The sequence below is a fragment of the Pan troglodytes genome, chromosome 13, assembly GCF_028858775.2.
Source record: "Pan troglodytes isolate AG18354 chromosome 13, NHGRI_mPanTro3-v2.0_pri, whole genome shotgun sequence".
In the NCBI taxonomy this organism is placed as follows: domain Eukaryota; kingdom Metazoa; phylum Chordata; class Mammalia; order Primates; family Hominidae; genus Pan; species Pan troglodytes.
This window is the reverse complement of record NC_072411.2, coordinates 123,195,273-123,211,108: the sequence shown is the minus strand read 5'-3', so window position 1 is coordinate 123,211,108 and position 15,836 is coordinate 123,195,273.

Below are 15,836 nucleotides of genomic sequence, written 5' to 3'. Positions count from 1 at the left end.
GCAGCTTTGAATGAATGAGTAAGGAGAGAAAAAGAAGGATTGATGGGGAACAGCCTCTGAACTTGAAGGGTAGAAAGGTTGGACTGAAACACTTTTGGTTTGACAAGTCTTAAAAATAAGATAACATTTTAAAAACCCATGTGTTGGTAAGAATAAGGGAGCAGTGAAAGAATTATTTTGTAATGGGTTAAATTATACCTGAAGCCTGTACTATTAATAGCTATGCTCTTTCTGATATCATTATTTAATGCAAACAAGATTATTTTAATGACATTTTACAAATGGAGACTGTTTTGAGCAAGTTTTAGCAAAAGATTCTGAAATAGAATCACAGCTTTTCCTTCTTTTAGGAGCCAAGATGGCATCCCTGTTGGTCTCAGAGCTGTGAGGAACACACCCAGGGAAGAACCGCAGCATTCTGAAAAGATGATTGCTCATAGATAACTGCCAACTTGTCTTTTGGGAACGTCAATGCCATTAGAGATATTTAGGGCTGTTTAAGTGCTGAGAGAATCCATTAAGGGAGAAAACAAAAGCTTTCTTAGGGCCCTGGTAGATTCCCTGGAATGTCTAGTCTCCAGGACCCTAGGCAGCAGACAGCCCTGACACTCTATTTAGGGATCTTGCTATTTTTAATTTTCCTTAGTTGGTTCCTGGGACTTAACTCCATATCATTTATTTAACTTTTATCCTGTTCTTCTTCTACACCTGAGGTTAAAAAAAATAAAAATGACATATATAAACTCTCTGTCTCTCTGTCTCTTCTCCCTGAGTGCCATGTCTGTGACAAATCCACACTATGAGAATTTCTTTGTTGTCCAGTAAGAACCTGCTCCTGCAGCCCTTGTCATCAGCCCAATGTCAACACTGTCTCTTTGATGCAGTGGCCCCAGTCCCTAAACACCTCCTTCTTTGAGACTCTACACCAAGATGACAATAGCATTTAGACCATGCTGAAATGACCACAGCAGTATTGATAAGATGCTGGAGTTAGCAGACTCTTCTGTTACTGATTTTGTTGGTGGCGGTTGTGGTATTGTTGTTTTGCAAAAAGCTATAATAGTTGTTGCAACTATTACTTCTCAGTAATTTGGCGATGATTCACTGATCTCAGATTTTCAGTGACTGCAATCCCTCTTTAAGATTATAAACATGAGGTGAGACCTACTGTCTCCTAAACCTGTTCAAGCATCCCTGCAAAGGAGCAGAAGGAAAAGTGTGCCTCCCCTTCTCGGCTCAAATAGGATAAGCATCAGCTGTCACCGTGGCTCTCAGAAGTGTTGCTTGATGCAATTGAGGAGTTTTGGAGACAAGCTTCAGGGTCCCATCACCCCACAGATAAAGAATATACACAGGAGAGACATTTTTTCTAATGTGTTGTCATATGGGCCAGAGTGCACTTTCAAACTCTTGGAGTGTGGGTGTGGGTGGAAGGAGTGGTGCTTGAAAGAGACATGAGCGCATCTTTTGTGTGTAGAGTACGGCAGCTTTTTATGTTGCTGTACCTTATCTTACATGAAGAGAGGCAGAAATGGAATGCTGACAAAATCAATTATCATAATACCTGCGTACAAGTTTATTCATGAGAGCTGTTTACTTCTAGCCAAGTCCCTTAGCATTATATAATAATACTATTACCTTTATTCAAAGTTTATTGTAAGGATAAAATTCAAGAAAAAAATTTATAAGTACTTGGAAATATCAACTCTATACAATGCTAAATGTTGTTTGGTATGAACCATGTGAGTGACTCTGGACATTTCTCATAGAGGGTCAGGAGAAGTGGCCAAAATATGGTTTATTTGGAATTTAGAAATAGATTTAGAGAGGCATACAAGAAATAATGCAACTTTTAGAAGTATCGAAACCCAAGTCCTATCTTCAACCCTGAAGGTGCTGGCCTGCTTCTGTCTTTGGTGCAAGGCTGTACAATAAGCATATACGGCCATTTTCTAGACTGGGAACTCTAGATTCTATGAGTTAAACATTTGGCCAAGTTCAAAAAAATCACATATTGTCTCTCTACATATGAGGTGAGATTGGACAAAATTGGTAGCTGAATTGTAAACTTTCTGGAGTTTCTTCTGAGAATCATATAACAAGTCAGTCTATTTGCTTTGTGTTTTTTCCTAAAGAATCAAAATGATTTGCTCTTCTGACCACAGCGATTTGACCCCATTCCCATACACAGCAGCACATAACTTTCTTAGTAGCACATAACTTTCTCCAGAGTTCAAATCTTAAGCCCTCTTTACACTCCACCATAGGGTTCTAATGTAGTCATGCTGGAGGAGACATGTATTGTTTTTACCATGCCAGAATTCCTTCCTCCTTCTCTGGTAACAAAACCTCTCCTTTTTCCTTTCGTAAACTGCCCTTTCACTTCCCAGTGAGGCTGTCAATCATGGTCTCATAGGTAGCTAATAATAGTATGCCAGGCCCCAGAATGCATTGATTGGTTCAGCGTAGGCATGTGATCTGAGTAAGGCCAATGGGCATCTTTTGAAATAATCATTTTGGATGCTCAAACAGGGAGATGTTCTCTCCCTCTGGCATGTGAGCTTGGAGGTATTTGAGTTTATTTTTTCCACCACATGGAGGGAGCCTGCTTTGACAATAAATCCAGATCATAAGAAATGAGATAATAGGGAGAATAAGAGAGGAGGAGAAGTAGGAGTAGGAGGATGAGAAGGAGGAGGTTCTAATCGCATGTTTTGTACTACTGAATCAGCCAAACTTGAAAACACCTATCTATCTATTTATCTATTTATCTATCTATCTATCTATCCATCTGTCCCATCTGTCTGTCTATGCGTCTGTACTCGTATGTTTTCATGCTGCTGATAAAGACATACCTGAAACTGGGCAATTTACAAAAGAAAGAGGTTTAATGGACTTATAGTTCCATATGGCTGGGGAGGCCTCACAATCATGGCAGAATGCAAGGGGGAGCAAGTCACATCTTACATGGATGGCAGCAGACAGAGAGAGCTTGTGCAGAGAAACTCCCATTTTTAAAACCATCAGATCTCATGAGACTCATTTACTAGCATGAGAACAGCACAGGAAAGACCTAGCCCCATAATTCAATCACCTCCCACTGGGTTCCTCCTATGACACATGGGACTAGTGGGAGTTTCAATTCAAGATGAGATGTGGGTGGGGACACAGCCAAACCATTTCACCATCCATCCATCTATTTTTCTTTCTTTCTATCTATTTTTAGGGTAGTTTGAGTTGGATTTTATTAATGTAATCAAAACTCTCCCAACTAATATATATGCCCAACATAACAGACAAATACATGTGTTTATTCTCAGTGAAAAATGTGTGATATAATATTAAATACTATAGCATCCAATGCATAGTAGGTACTCAATAAAGACATATTAAATAAATACATAAAGCCTAGTCAGTGCAGAGAGGATTGTTATAAGTTTCTTCTCAGTCCAGGGATAGGACTGAGAAAGGCAATCCTCTGAAATGGAAATTACTAAAAGCCCGCCAATTATGTATAAAATATAATGTACACTTAGGTGTGTTTTCAAAGTGCAGCTGATGAGACTAGGTCATCTACTGAATCCAATTAAGAAGACGCGGTGTTTTGCAAAAAGCTGTTAGCAGCTCAACTGGATTGTAACGTGATGGAAAGAGCGACTGCCTCACTACAGCAGAAGGGCAGTGAGCTAAATAAAATGAACCAACAGTAGGAAGTGCTAATGTGTTTCCATACACTGTAATGCTGGAAAGAGTAATTCAACTGGTGTTGTCAGGAATGCAGGTATATCTCCAAATCCCTCTACCCTATTTCTATACTTAAAAGCAATCTTTGACAGATGTATGAGTTTAATCAGGGCCAGCTTCATGAGCATGTAACCTACTCAGTTGGACAAGGCCCCCTCTCGTAGAATGGCCTTGTGCTTGGTTTAATACTCTACCATCACTACCTTGAAATTCCTGATCATTTTGAACAGAGGGCTGAATATTTTCATTTTGCACTGGGCTCTACCAATAACGTAGCTGGCCCAGAGTCTAATTTGTGCTTATGTTTCTTGTTGGAAATTAATAAATGGGGATTTCGCACTATCAATCCATCTTCTATGAGTTTGCTTAATTAAAGACGGTTTACCACCAAGCATGAAAAATCGCAAGGTATGTTTATACAGTCAAGTTCCTGAGCATCTAGAACTGAAAATCAGAACTCAGACTGTGGCAGCTTTATGGACAGTCACTACTTAGAAAGCCCTAAAGAAAGAAGCTAAACCTTTAATATCTATTCTGCCTCCGAAGTAAAGTATAAATATATGTACCACCAGTTTATGATGAATAGAAAGATAAAAATGATCCCTTCCAAAAGGCAAAACTATAACAAAAAGATATGTCATTCTCCATAGCTATATATCATTTTGTAATTTTAGATTTTGTAAATACAGCCTATGTCTTATATCTTTAGATTATTTTTAGATTACTCACAATCCACACACACACACACAAAGCTCTCCTAAGAAGAAGCATCAGGAAACCTAACCTTTATAGAGACTATTGTGATTTCCTCTTAGAAAGTGAACTCACTTACATAGAATCTACATCATAAAAATATTTTGACTCAAAACCAATTAGGTTTTTAATGGCTATCTTCTCCGTAGTTTTGTTCAGTACAAAAAGAAAATCACTACTTTTTAGTTCAAGAGAAGACCCTGACAACCAACTATAACGTCAACTATTCAAATGCATTTTTAAAGACGTTTATGCATTATTCAGTAAGCTACCTTGAATCAAACGTATAAAAGCCCACAAAACAAAAAAATATAATATATAACCAATATTATCACCAGATGGTAGACTTTATTTGTTATCCTGATTCCATTTTACATTTAGAAAATAAACATCGACATGAATATTTAATAGATTTGCTGTAACCGAGGCAAAAGGCCAATATTATTATTATAGGAATGTAAGGCTCGGGACTACTTATCTTTAATGGTGCTATTGTTTTTATATTGCCACATGCCTTTTTTCATTGGAATGGACTAAAATGCCAGCAGATAGTTGCCTAATGATTCTAAGAAGCAACTATGTATCTTTTCTATAACACTGATCTTAAGGTCAATACATTTGTTCATAAACTAGATTCCCACATTTTGTGGCTTCCTTGGTCATCCTGCTAATTGTTCATTCCTTGGAAGGAATTAATGAGCTCACAGAGGAAAATATTGTATCTTAAGATTTTGAAAAGCGAATACAAGCTAAGAAAAAGGATATGCAACAGAAGATTTCTCTCAGTTCTCCTTTTAGTAGTCCACTTATGTGGCCTTATAATTTAAAAATTACTGATGAAAATTTATTTACTGAGAATGTTTTAAAAGAAGGCGTCAGTGTGTTTCAAAGAGCTCTGGAAATGCATATTTCCTGTAAGCAGAAAAATGGACTCCTGTGTCAAGATTTGTTTACCTGTGTTCTTTTTTGCATTTTAAAGGATAACTTATTGGAAAAGGCCCAGCTATCTTGAGGTGCCCATAAGAAAAGAAGGTTTCTGGGCCAGCTGTGATGGCTCACGCCTGTAATCCCAGCACTTTGGGAGGCCAAGGCAGGTGGATCTCCTAAGGTCAGGAGTTTGAGACCAGCCTGGCCAACATGGTGAAACCCCGTCTCTACTAAAAATACAAACATTAGCTGGGTGTGGTGGCAGACACCTGTAATCTCAGCTACTCTGGAGGCTGAGGCAGAAGAATAGCTTTAACCCGGGAGGCAGAGGTTGCAGTGAGTCAAGATCACTCCACTGCACTCTAGCCTGGGCAACAGAGTGAGACTCTGTCTCAACAAAGAAAAGAAGACTTCAGTAGAGGATGAAGCCGTTTCTGCCATAAATTTCTAGTCCATTCGAATCCTAGAGATTTTGCTTTCCAGGGGTTACTTAAGGGAAGCAAAGGAAACTTTAACCTGGCATAGATTTTCCAGCTTGTTTCATTGGCTCTCACTGTAGGATTTAAGGGGCATTTTAAAAAATGTGCTTCTGTTTAAGAGAATATAATCATCTCTTAATTCAATCAAGGCACATTCATTAAGTTCTTGCCCCAATGGGTGCCAGTGCTAATGGGGGAGAAAAAACCTACACTGTTGGCCAGGGTGGTTAAATGCAAAAATCATCTTGGAGACATATGGCTTCAACATGCTCTCTGAAGCTCATGCTCATCCAAAGCATGCGTGTGACATTGTGTTCTGCAGAAACTGTAAGGACAAAGTAGAATGAGCAGTTTTCTCCTTTGTAATGGGAGAATATAAATAATTATAGAGTTATTATAAAGATAAGATTAGTTTTAAACAACACAGTAGGCACATGATCCAATAAATTTAGGACACATTTATTTGTGTTGTTAAAAATGTAAATATACATAAAGACTTTTACACATACCAATCAACATAAAATATTAGGACAATTCTCAATAGCGGTATACTACAAGTGACATAAATTTTGGAGATACCTGTAATTGAAGCTCACCAGAATTTTAGTCCTGCTGGTTCAATCCATGATCTTGAGAACTCAATGATTAAAGAGCAACAAGTAGATTTTCAAAACTGAGAGGGCCAAGCTTTGTTTGGATTTAACCCTGATTCCATTCCTCACTTGGCCTCACAAATTAAAAAAAAAAAAAATGTTTTTCACTTGCTAATTCCCAGGACATGGTAAATTCTCTGCAGCACACTCAGGAAGAGAGGAATCCACTTATATTTATCACCTACTAGCAGACCCTAACATAGGCTTTATGTAGAAACACATGCAACCCGAGCCAGGCTATAATATTAGCAACTGTAAACCACTCAAGCAGTAGAGCAGCTGAGGAGTAATTAGTGAAATGAATTAAATCCTGACCGTATAATTAACTATAGACTAATTCTACATCTTGTTCATTTTTTGACACTGATTTTCTTCTTTCCTCTGTGACGTTTACTTTGATAAACCTAGGGTGCTCTAATTTCTCCCTTCATTTTGGACAATTAGTTACTTAACTGTATTTTAATTCAGACATGTATGAGTGCTGATCATATTCCAGGCACCTCTTGCGATCTGTCTGTTAGAATAGTTGCTCCTCAAGTGCAGGCTCTGTTTCCATTCATCTTTGTGTTGAAGGTGCCTGTTCAGTTGTTAGATGACCACTAACTTGTGTAAACATTCCTAAGTGCATCTTGGATTTTGCATGCATTATGTAATTTGATAGGATGGCTAAGGAACTCCTCCATTTTGAGGCTAGACCACACTTCTTTCTAGTCACTCGGCTCCATTGAGGGAGGTCTATCGTTGTCCTTCTTTGTCAATCAAAAGCCTAAACTACCAATGATATGAGCTTTGTCCTTGCAGAAATGTTGTCAATGGACACATTTGACTGGAGAATTCCAGAGGGGTGATGGCCATACTTTGAAGTGAAAGGTACAGTGGTTAACTGAGCAATCATTACAGGCCAGAGCTGTGCAGTGAACAGATTGCACAAACAAATCGTAAATGTGTACTCTTCATTAACCCAGGCCCTCGACTGCAGAGGTACAGAGATCTTCAAGAGCTCCTCTCCAAATTCAAAAAGATTAGAGCAAAGCAAATCATCCTAAGGAAAGAGGCTAGTGGAAAGGTGGATTTAAGTAACTGCTGCTCCCAAGAACCTTTGTCATGCGAATGACCACCTCCCTTCTCTATTTCCGTTTCCATCCCTCTCTTCTTTTTGGTCACGTCTCTCACATGTACTCATCCAGGCATCCTAAACTTCTCAAATAAATGTTACTTTACAACCAAATCATTCCTAAGTGGGTAGAGATGATCTTGGGATGGAAATCAGTTAAGAAATGCTAGATATTATATTAAAACAAAGAAGAGGATGCTAGATCAAACCAAGTAAGGCAGTTGGGGGCACAGGTTTTCTTTTAGTCTGGTGAGAAACTTATTTGTATGAAGATGATCAGAATGATGCTATTTTCCAGGGGGTGGAAAATAAATATGGTAACTTCAGACAGCATGATTAAAATATTAATAGACCTTTTCTATTAAACTTATTTTAAAGTTAATTGATCCTCTACGTCTTGGGATTATATGGACTATGAAAGATAAAACACATTATAAGCTGATTTTAACAGCTTATAATTATCATTTGTAGTTTATCATTAAATTTGGAGAAGCTGAAATACTGTTAATCATATCAATAATAGTTCAATAACTGCTTTGTACTAAGAGGACAAATGGCACATCTGAGGAGGGTTTGAATGAGAAAGTAATTATGCTATAAGTGACTACTTTTAGAAGAGAATCCTATTACTCTCTTTAATAGAGGAAACCAAGTCAATCTTTCTAAAGCAACATTCAAGGGGAAAACATATATGTTATCTCCTATGTGATAATGATGCATTGGATAATTGGATCTTATGTAATAATAAGAGATAGTAATTTCCCTGGGGCAATGATGTACTTAAAATAGGTCAAAGATATGAGTAACAGAAAAGGCAGTTACAAAAATTCAGAGTCAGCTTAGAGACTGTTTGAAAACAATTTCTATCTCAGGAGACAGTTTTGTTTTCATTAATAGCCAAATAGTCCTAAACAGATGAACGAAGAATGAAGCCAGATAAATGTATGAGGATTTAAACAAGGATACCAAAATCTTATCTACATGCCACCGAGTACATCAGCTGGACAGAACAATGCAATCAGCAGATGATGTGGTCTAATGGCTAATTTGTATTCTCTTGGCTTAAGAGAAACTAATTTTTCATCTGCAAACCAACTTTGCGTTTGGTATCATTCTAAGGCAATTGACTCTGTCCTGCTGACCACAGCTTTGACATAATTCCTGTTCACTTCTGAACCACTAAGTCTTCTGAGTCTTATCCCCAATCACATAGTCAATGTTAGCATTTATGCATAGCTATGAGAAAATGCTGAGAAATGATTTTGTTGTGTAGATATTACCAAAAAGAACTAAACATTAAAATGTTGTTTCATTCATGTCTTCTTGCTTTTGTTTCTAATTTTATTCTCTCCTGCTTATAACTTATTGTATATTGACTACACTGGTTATCTTATATTTCCTGTTTTTTGGTTGGAGGTATCAGGATCTAATATAAGATCATGCATAAGGTCTGAATTCATCCAGATGCTCCACATTTAAACTTTCTAAAACAAAGATTATTCCTGTTCTTTCTGCCAGTTCTCTTACCTCATGTCCCCATCTCTACTTTTCTGTCTTAAACTGGAATCTTCCCTTATTTTTCACATAGGAAGACTGTGATGTAAATGAGGACATGATATACAAATAGAGATTCAGCTGTGCATGGTGGCTCATGGCTGTAATCCCAGCACTTTGGAAGACTGAAGTGAGAGAATCACTTAAGGCCAGAAGTTCGAGACCAGCCTGGGCAACATAGCAAGACCCCATCTCTACAAAAAGTTTTTAAAAGATTAGCTGGGCATGGTGGCACATGCCTGTAGTCCCAGCTACTCAAAAGGCTGAAGAAGATCACTTGAGCCCAGGAATTTGAGACTGCAGGGAACTGTGATTAAGCCACTGCACTCCAGCCTGCATGACAGAGCATGACTCTGTCTCATTAAAAAAAAAAAAACAAAACCACAAAACTAGATTCCAATAACAAAGACCTAATTATTTGTCTTTGCACCCTTTAAGGAAAACTAGAGGCCAAAGCTAGAGAAGCATCCACTAAGAACATGAAGCTGTTGATAAGCACATTCCTGATTGCAGATTAAGCCTTTGGCCATTTATTATCTGCACCCACTCCAAGTTTATATATTGAGTCACTGTAAAAGTGTCTTTCGGGCTACATATATGACTATGTGCCACATTAAACATAGTTCTGACTCCATGGTCAGAAAAGTTGCTTTAAATTATATGAGGCTGGGCCGGGTGCGGTGGTTCACGCCTGTAATCCCAGCACTTTGGGAGGCTGAGGCGGGCAGATCATGAGGTCAGGAGATCCAGACCATCCTAGCTAACACAGTGAAACCCCATCTCTACTAAAAATACAAAAAATTAGCCGGGCATGGTGGTGGGCACCTGTAGTCCCAGCTACTCAGGAGGCTGAGGCAGGAGAATGGCGTGAACCCAGGAGGTGGGGCTTGCAGTGAGCCTAGACTGCACCACTGCACTCCAGCCTGGGTGACAGAATGAGATTCTGTCTCAAAAAAAAAAAAAAAAAAAAAAATATATATATATATATATGGCTGGATTCACTGGTTTGCTTTAAGTATAAGTGAGACAAAATTATGTCCTCCATGGCTTACTAATGTGAGCACCTAAACCTGTGCTCTGGTGGGCATTAGGTCAGCAGGTAGTTACTAAGTCCTGCCCAGTACCTAGAACATCATGGAGGATGTGATCTTGACCGACTCAGAACACTCAGCTGTAGACAATTAAAAAATATTGAGTCTCCATTAAAAATCTTCTGTTTTGTGTCAAAAGTTTCAGGACACCAGGAAGGCTGGATTGATGTGAAAAATGAACAGCAGGGTTAGTTGAGCATGAATTTAATATGCCAGCAGCAATACCATGCTGCAATAGATGTGGTGAATTCAAAAGAGCTTTGAATGAGAAGACAGAGCATTTGAGTTTGAATCAAGGCTCTGTCTCTCCAGCAGTAATCAATTGACCTTGGGCAACAATATGGTGCTTGGTTTTCACACCAACACACAGAGGAAGGTAGATTAAACATTCCCAGTTTACACTAACCCCTGAATGTGGGGTCAGGGAGGCAAGATGGGAAGAAGAAATAAAACATTGAGTGACTCTGTGAAAGGAGAGGTTTACTGAGGAATCAATAGGATAATCTTAGAATAAAAGATCATGAATAGCATTTTTGAGATACTGAGATGAAATGATAGTGCCAGGTAGGTACTAAATAATCAAAAAATCTTAAGTAAGGGAATAACATGGTACTAGTATTGTTATGTGATAGGAGTATTGTTATGTGTAAGGAGATGTGAACCATGAATTCAGAAAGAAATTAAATAGAGTAGAAACAGGAGGATTTTTCAGTAACTCAATGTACTATTCTGTACTATTATAATAACAGCAAACATGTATTAATTTCTTACTTTAAGTATTTTATATGCATTATCTCTTTTAAGAAGTCAGTGTAAGAGACGGCTCAGCAGAAAATAAATAAATGAATAAATCAGTAGGTCTTACTTGATCATACAGAAGCTAATGTAAAAATGAGTCAATCACAATACAAAGTTTTGAGTCTGAGTACACCAGAATGATGATACTATTAAGTTCAGGGTCACCAGTCAGTTTGGGGAAAAAGATGTGGTGATAACTTTTAGCCAAGTTGAATTTGAGAGAATTTCTCTAAAGAAATATAAAAACTGGACTAGCAATTTCTGATCTATGCTTCAGAGAAGAGGCCATTTATGCCTGAAAGCACATGAAATTTCCAAAGGAATAGAAACAGAGACAAAGCAACCTGACCAATGGGCTTGGTCTTAGGCAGAAGATGATCACAGATCAGCGAAGTGAAACCAAAGGAAAAAAAAAATAGTGGGAAGGCAGTGAATGGTTATGAAAACCAAGAGAATGGAGAATTACAAAAAGATTGAGGAGAATGGACTGGGAAAGAGATCAGTAGCAAAAATTACTGGAGAGTTCAAGGAGGGTTGCTTGAGTCTACACCAAAACTGCAGAATTTAGCCAGAAAGTCTAAATTAAAACTTTCCTTTACATTCACCAAGGTACTGACAATGGACATTGAACTTCAGTAGTATGCAAATTGGGGTTGTATCTTCATAGTGCTCAATGAAACAGGTAAAATTGCTCCAGAACACTTTGTAGCTTAAAATCTTTCAAGAGAGAAATGAAACCCATTTCTGTTACATAGAATTAGAAATATGGAACAGATTCTGGTGACCTGGTGACTGCTCCAACTGCTAACCCTCAGCCCCACACTCCATCCCTCTTTCTGGCTGGCTGTGCTCTAAAGTTATCTTGGTTTCCATCCTCCTCTGCTTAAACTATTTGGTTTTACTAGGAAGTTGTTACCACTTGCAGGCCCTCGGGAATTTTTCTAACCCACTCATGGTGGCCCTACACACTTCTAGCCAGGAAGACATAAAAGGAAGTCTGCTAGGAACCTTCCAAGAAAGCTTTTCCTGACTAATAAAAAGAAACACAAGGAAGAATCTGACTTTGTCCTTCTCAGACCTGGATGGGGTGCCAGGAGCTACTGCATCTATCTTATCACCATGAGGAAAGTAGCTTCTGTGGCTGAATGGCAAACCAGAGAGGTAGAAGGAACCTGGGTCCAGGACACCATGATTGAGCCAGTCACCAAACCATGCCTTATCTCTGGGATTCTTCTTTTTTTTAAGCTGTTGAAGCTCTCTGTTACTTGTAGCTGAATGCAGTATATTATAAAAACAAGATTACTTCTTGGCATTTTCTCTCTCATTCTTAATTTTCTATTATTACGTTTTATTCAGCTTTTCGTATTTTATTCCGGTGGAATTCTTTTTATAGAAGATAAAACTACTCTATACAAGTCCAAATTCTAACTCCTAATTTTGTAATTATTCTTACAATTGAATGCTTAGCTGATGACATTGGTTGGTGGCAGGTGAGAGGTAAGGCGAGTACATGAATAAAGGAATAGTTTATTATTCCCCAATTTTCCTCTCTATTGTCATGGAAGAAATTTGAAAGGTACTGTGTATAGCATTATTTCAGGGGAATTACAATAAAACCCAAAATCTTTTTTTTTTTGAGACGGAGTCTCGCTCTGTCACCCAGGCTGGAGTGCAATGGCATGAACTCGGCTAACTGCAATCTCCATCTCCTCGGTTCAAGCAATTCTCTGCCTCCGCCTCCTGAGCAGCTGGGATTACAGGCACCCGCCACCCACCACGTCTGGCTAATTTTTCATATTTTTAGTAGAGATAGGTTTTCACCATCTTGGCCAGGCTGGTCTTGAACTCCTGACCTCGTGATCCGCCTGCCTCTGCCTCCCAAAGTGCTGGGATTACAAGCGTGAGCCACTGCACCCAACCAAAACCCCAAATCTTTATATAAATTTCTCAAGCCTTTGTTTTGGGCTCCCATTTTATGGCTTTTTTTTTTTTTTTCAGGCATGGCACTTTCGTTACCATGTATAAGCAAAGCCCCATTGTTCAATATAGCTCTCTAATGAGAAAGAATAAGACTATGTATTGGGAAAGAAAATTGTACATTTTTATGTGGAAGTTTATAGACTATTACTTCTAATTGAAAATTTGAAGTTCACCTTTACAGTTAAGGTGAAAGCAGAAAATCACACATTATGTCCCTCTCTGACATAACAGACTCAAGTAGAGAATTAGGCTTTGACAAAGTGTAGCACTTACATATCAAAAGAAACATAGAGTTGGCATTGTCCTCAAAGGTTAAATTTGAATGAAGTCCAGTGTCTATAAAGAGGACATCTGCTGAAGGAAAGGGCTTATAATTATTGGATTTTTTTTTTTTTTTTTTTTTTTGGCTGAAATGGAAGTTGAAGAGGAACAACTATGAAACAGCTTGCCCAGGTAATGGGGTACTGGGTTCAGGGACCCATTTTGGTGATCATAGTTTTCCCAAACTAAGAACTTTGCTGTGCAATCCAAGAGGATGCTTCAGAGCAGACCTGAAGTGTTTCTTTAAAAAATTTTAACAACTACCTCGGATAAGAGTTATGGTAATTGAGCTTTATACAACAATATTATATTTAAGAGTACTCTGAAATCTGCTGTTTCAATGCTATTACTTTACTCCATGAATTCTCAATAGGGGCAATACTGCCCCCAAGGAAGTGAAAACCAGTTATTGGGAGGGGAAGTGTGAAAATATTAGTTATTACGTAAAATTTAGAAAGTTTATCTGTGGTATCAAAATTTGATGGGAAAGGAATTAGGAAAAAAATCTTCAAACACTGTGAGAAGATAACGATGAATTTTAAAATTTAGTCTATCCAAGGGTTTATTTACTGTGTAAAGGAAAAAAATCAAACCTGCTACTAAGTGGTCCATCAGAAGCCTCCAGAAGCCCCTCAGTGACACAGGACATATCATATAGAGTCTGCATTGGCAGAAACTTGCAACTATGTATCAAACATGTAAGCCTCATGAAACTTTTTGACAGTGGATGTGAATCGGACTTTTCCCATTGTTTCAGAATTGCAGCTCAAGCTGTAAGGCAGGGATCCCCAACCCCTGGCCAGTGGACTGGTACCTATCTGTGACCTGTAAGGAACCAGGCAGCACAGCAGGAGGTGAGCATTACTCCCTGAACTCTACCTCCTGGCAGATCAGTGGTGGCATTAGATTCTCACAGGAGTACGAGCCCTACTGTCAACTGCATGTGCGAGGGATCTAGGTTGCACACTCCTTATGAGAATCTAATGCCTGATGATCTGAAGTGGAACAGTTTCATCCCCAAACCATCCTCTACCCTCACCCACCATCTGTAGAAAAATTGTCTTCCATGAAACCAGTCTCTGGTGCCAAAAAGCTTGGGAGTGCTGGTGTAAGGTTAAAAATAACACTGCCAGTGCCTCCTAAGCCTATCCTGGGCCTCTGACGATGTGATCAGCCAGCTCTGCTACATCCTCTTTCCTTCCAACACCTACATAATCAGAAGATACAGGGGAGAGAGGGAATTTCAAAACAGTTTAATGAGGGCTTGGCCTAGGAGGAAAGGTCAGGATTTTCCCCAGATGGGAGCAAGAGGAAGCTCCCAGGAAGATGGGATGAGGAATATCTGTAGCTGGAAGAAGCCGACATCTCAATTCCTGGTTGTAGTCCAGCTTGGGAAGCCAGCTTGTCTCCTTTTTGTCTATTTGAGCAGGTGGAAAAGGAAGTAGAAAGAGAGAAAATTCCACCATGAAACCTTCTAGACTCTCACTACTTGGCCTGTTTTACCTGTATCTTCCATCAGTCATTAAGATACTGCCAAATACAGTCAAAGGAATCATAATAACAAGCGATAACAGTGTATCTACAGGAGAGGAAGCTAAGGGGATTTCAAAAGAGGTCAAAACATAGAACATCTCTCCAGCAGAGAACTGAGAAGTAGGAAGATCCCCCCATGTTCCGCTTACTGCCTTACATAGTTCACTTAGGTTCCCTCAAGACAGTAGCTAGGCTACTGTCACACAGAGGCGCATTGATAGCCACAGGAAGACCACAAGATCCACCTAATGAAAAATAGTTTTGTCCTTTTAATCTTCACCTTCCTGCTTAACCCTGAGGAGCTTAAAAAAACAGGGGTGGTGGGAAGCAGTAGAAGGGCAAAACACAACCCCTTCCCTCTCCAAGTCCAGGCCTGAGAGGAGGTAAGCTCTAAATTGAACTTGCAATAGAAGTGGTAAGCTGGCCTAAACTGGACCTGCCACCTTAATACATAGACCTCCCCCAGCAAACGCTGAGCTTTAGAACAATAGCTGTCTACCTGCCCCACCCTTGTCACTCTAGTGAAGCAGGATATTTTCCTGACCCCTTCATGAGACTTGTGACAGGGGTTCCTTGTTTACTCAGCCCTGCAGCTCTCAACGCCTTGCAGGAGGTAGCATAGAAGCGAACAAGGCGGGAACTGGAGTGCCCAAGTGTTGGAACAAGCTGGCTGCTTCGGTGCTGGCAGGGGCAAACTCCAATCACTGGGACCCGCTACATTCCACCCCTCACGGAAGGGAGCACGCAGGTGAGTAGGTGCAGAAGCCGGGCGAGCACTTTGGGGCACTGGCAGGGGCAAAATCCTTGCAAGCCCCAAGGCAGTGTCCACGGGGATGCCTGCAACCCCTGAAGCCCCTGAGGGAGTGTTACAGTGCTCTTTTAGCTTGGC